Source organism: Triturus cristatus, chromosome 7 (genome assembly GCF_964204655.1).
Source record: "Triturus cristatus chromosome 7, aTriCri1.1, whole genome shotgun sequence".
Taxonomy (NCBI): domain Eukaryota; kingdom Metazoa; phylum Chordata; class Amphibia; order Caudata; family Salamandridae; genus Triturus; species Triturus cristatus.
The window spans coordinates 712595072-712599880 of record NC_140590.1 but is presented as its reverse complement, the minus strand read 5'-3'; the positions used below and the strand labels follow the sequence as shown (position 1 = coordinate 712599880).

Below are 4809 nucleotides of genomic sequence, written 5' to 3'. Positions count from 1 at the left end.
GCTTCAGTTCTCACAAGACCATGTTTGTTGAATAGTCAGCCCACATGACTGACTATCTGTTTCATCACCACTATCTATTGATCTCAATGGAGTAAGAGGAGGCCCAGATGATCAAAGGACATTCCATAATGTTTGTGGTGTGCTTTCAAGGGCGACCATGCTTGCTGAAATTGCCCGAGACGGCTGCCATCCTTAACTTGCAGATCATTATTCAGCCACATTTGGGGAACCAATGGAGAGCCTTGAAAGAGAAACAAAATAGCCACATGATGAACAAGCCTATAGGACTGGCTTAAATGTTCCAAAGCAAGTGAATACAGGCATTCATAGATAATGTTTAGATGTGTTGCATGCACAAATGTTTATCACATGAATGTCATGCCTATTGGATTTGTCAGTGCTGGGTAGGAAAGTGAAAGGAGTGCTCCAATGTCAAACTTCTATATGGCCAGCAGTGCTAGAATTATTGCGCTAGTCTAGTACCTGGGTTGAGAGAAAAAAGGTGACCTGGAACAGGAAGTGCAATGTTTCAAGATGAACTGGATTTTTTTCTGAATGTATTTTTGAATATGTATTCAGCAAAATTTATGTCAACCCAAAAAAGGTGAAAAATTTGAAGAACGTTGCGGTACCACACATGTGCAGAGCTGAGAAGTTTTTTTATCATAGAGAACTTTTGTGGTTGTTTCATCTTCAATGTGGCAACTTTCTCCCAGCATTAGGAGGTCTGTTGAAAACATCTGTGCTACAGAGTTGTGGTCCACAAAAACACAATGTGTTCCAGGATGTGAAGAATGTGGTCATGACCACATCATATTTTCACACTTGAGCGCAGCCAAACTATTGGTGAATACCAGGAGAAGCAGTGGAAGTGTTGTCATGGTTCACAAATTTAAGGGTGAACATGAAGGGACCTTTGCTTATGCTAACACAGTTATGCTGACCGGACTGCGACATTGTCATTATTACTTCAACCTGTACTTGTATGGACACTCCTTCAGTGGTTACTAATCATAACCTCTAATATTCATGATCCATGTACTGTGCTGTGCTCTCCAGTTGGGACTGAGCAATGGATGCTTCAACTGCATGGAACAGACATATGGTCAAGTGGTTTTTCGTTAAGGGGCAGACAACCAGATACTTACTTATGTCTACTACCACGGCTGGGGTAAAGGCCATTGACCAGTACTTTCAAGCCATTTCTGTCCTGGACTTTTCTTTCAATCTGACTCCAAATGTAACCCATTTCCTTGCAGTTAGCCTTGAGGCCTCGACACCAGGTGTTTCTTGGCCCTACTCTTTTCTTTTTTCCTTGAGGGTTTCAGGTGGGGGCTTGTCTGGTGGGGTGAGACGCAGGCTTGCAGAGGGAGTGAACTATCCAGCCCCAGCAATTTTCATGATTTCTTCATGAGCAGGGAGTTGTAAAGTCTGATAAAATAGGTCGTTGTTGCTGATAGTGTGTGGCCAGCAGATTTTGGAGATATTCCTGAGACAGGTGTTGATGAAGGTTTGGACTTTGTTGGAGGGGGTCACAGAAAGACTGATTTTATGTTGGTGTTAAAAAAAACCTGATCTTGGTTTGCAGTGTTTGGTCTTTAGAGCTCCAGAACTTCTTTAGCTGAACAAAGTCAATCCTTGTTTTGCCGATTCTTGCCTTGAGGTCGTTGTCTGTGCCGCCCTGCTTGTCTATGACACTTCCCAGGTAGGTGAAGATCTCAACCTTTTACATTGCATCGCCTGCAAAAGTGACTGAAGTTGTGCTGGCTGTGTTAGCCTTCAGGATATTAATGTTTCCCCTGTGGATGTTGCGACCAAACTGTGTTGATGTGGTTGCCACTTTGTTTGTCTTCTCTTGTATCTGCAAATGGGTATAGTAGAGTAGGGCTAGGTCATCCTCAAAGTCCAGGTCATTAAGCTGCGCCCAAGTTGTCCACTGGATCCCATTTCTTTTCCTTGTTGTGGATATCTTCATGATCCAGTCTATGGACTGGATCAGGAAGCAGGAAAGAAGAGAAAAGGGAAGAGCAAAACAACCCTGGCTGACTTCGGGACTCACTTAGAAGGCTTCCGTGAGTTGTCCTCCATTGACTATCTTGCAGGCTATTTCCTCATAAGAGTTCCTGATGATTCTTACAAGTTTATCTGACACACCGTAGTGGCAGAGGGGTTTCCAAGGGTCTGCCTTTCTAGGCTGTAGTATGCCTTCTCATAGTCAATGAAGTTGACATAGAGAGGGGAATTCTATTCCATCGACTTCTCAATGATGATGCACAGTGTTGCAATCTGGTCTGTGCAGGATCTATCTTTACAGAAGCCAGCTTGCTGGTCTCATAACTGAACGTCGAGTTGTTCCGTCATTCTGTTCAGAATAACTCTGTTGAACACTTTGTAAGGGGTTGATAGAAGAGTAATCCCTCTGTAGTGTGGGCAGTTACTCAGGTCACATTTCTTGGGCATCTTGATCAGATATCTCTCCTTCTTGTCTGATGGCACCTTTTCCTCTTCTCAGATCCTTCCAAACATGGCGCAGAGCATGTCTGCCTTCTGTGCCTCTAAAGGAATGTTGTCAGGTCCTGCTGCCTCCCCATTGCTCAGATGTTTGGTAGTTTGCCGTATTTCTTCCTTGGTTGGTCTGCTGCAGTCGATTGGCAAGTCGTTGTCAGCTGGCTGGATGTATGGAGACTGTGGCACGGGCTGGTTCAGCAGTTCTTCAAAGTGCTCCACCCATCTTCGTTTTTGGCTTTCTTTACCTGTGATTGTCTTCCCAGCTTTGTCTTTAACAGGTCTTTCTGGCTTGCTATGTCTCCCGGAGAGTTTCCTTGTTATGTCATAGAATTCTTTCAATTTTCCATGACTTGCTGCTTCATGAGCGTGTGTTGCAAGACCATTGACGGTTCTTTGCTTGTCTGCTCTTAAGCTTCTCTTTGCTTCTTTGTTGGTTTTGGTGTATTTGCCATGAGCTTTTGCTTTTTCTGCTCTTGTTGGGCTGGTGTTGGCTGCAGCTTTCTTTTTTTGCACTTGGATTTTGCAGAGTCTCATGGAAATCAATTCTTTATGCTGGTGTTTCTTGGAACCCAATACCTCCTGGCAGGTTGATGTCACTGTTTCTTTGGGTTTCTCCCACTGGCTTTCTACTGGGTCTCTGTCATCCTCTGGTTCTTGCAGGACTTAAAACTTGTTACTGAGGGTGACTGTGTGTTCACTCCATTTCTGTGCATCTTTCAGGAGGGTGGTGTTATATCGCTGGTGTTGGTTTGTTGGTTCCATCCATTCTTTCTTCAGCTTTAGCTTTAGACTGCCTCCAACATGGTGATGATCTGATGCCACGTCCGCCACTCTCATCACTCTCACATCCTGCAGGGACCTTCAGAACTTCTTAGCAATTCAGATACGGTCAATCTGATTCTCTGTTAAATGACCTAGTGACACCCTGGTTGGCTTGTGTATTCTTTTGTGTGGGAACACCCTACCACTTTATCACCCGACTGTTCAGGGTACAGAGATCTGCGAGTCTTTCGCCATTTTTGCTCTTGTCACCAAGGCCATGGTTGCCCATGACTTCTTCGTACTCTGTGTTGTTGCTTCCAGTATTGACACTGAGGTCCCCCATCAGTATGGTGATGTCTCTCTCAAGACATTTCTCCAGGATGGAGTCTGTTGGAAAACTGTTCTTTTTCCTCTTCTTTGCTGTTATTTGTAGGCAAATAGCACTCGATAACATTCATGTTAATTCTCTTATTCTTTGTGCGGATGGTTGCTATGATGAGTCTGGGGTTCTGGGGTTCCCATACAATCAGAGCTCTGTTGGCTTCTGGCGTTAGCATCAGTACTACTTCCTGAGTATGTGGGGTGTTCTCTTCCTTGTGTCCAGAATACAGCAGCATTTCAGCAGGAACCATTATTTTCTGCCTGGACCGTGTCCATCTAGTCTCGCTGATGCCAAGCTGATTCCTCTCCGCTGCCAGTTGGGCATCGTGCCTGTTTCGTACATGATCCTCACATTCCATTCCATGATGGTGATGGTCTTGGACCAAACAGGTGTATCAGCTTTGTGGCTTCCAGGCATCTCTGGCCTTCACCACAAGGCATCATAGCTCTCCGTGAGGGGGAGTCCTTTCCCCCCCAAGGCTGGGATGTCTTTTGGGTGACATTTCTGTAGCTAGGATTTTATTTTACATGGTGGGGTAGCTAGGCCCACATATAACCTTCCTCCTTTTTGAAGCTGGGTTTGGGACTGGCATGGTGGAGTTAGTCACCCAGATAGATGTACCATAGATGCATGGCTAAGACTATAGTGGAATGTGAGGTCGTGGACACAGAGGTGTATGTGCGACTCGTAGTAGCTCAGAAAGGGCGAGCTTAGTGACCCATCAATGCATCCAGCTAACACTTGAAGGCCATCTTAGAGGCACACGTTGAAGACAAAGCATGAAATCTAGAAAAAGCGCCATAAAGGTGGGTGCTTTCCTAAGGTGAATAGTGAACATCTGGGTTGTGCCGCCGGTGACATTGGAAGGTTTACTACCGAGAGTCTCGTTGCTGTCATTATAAGGTATGTCATGCAAGACGTGGTGCGTTAACACCAAAAGGTCATCAAAACATTGTCAAAATGAAGGCAAGACTGAGAGATAAGGTGAGGTTTCCTACAGTGAATAAGATGGGATAGGAAACTAATGCAGGATGCATTTTTTTGCCAGGCTGCCAGCTTGTCGTATGGCCCAGCACCCTGAGAAATGGTCAAGTTCATGGAAAATAAATCTGTGCTGATTTCTGTTCCTGCTTACTCTTGTAGTAAATAGCACCCAC

General features: G+C 44.9%; 1 pseudogene; it reads right to left on the bottom strand.

Moving 5' to 3' along the window:
- Window positions 1–1144: 1144 nt before the first annotated feature.
- On the bottom strand, window positions 1145–4069 carry LOC146810392 (uncharacterized; annotated as a pseudogene).
- Window positions 4070–4809: the final 740 nt, after the last annotated feature.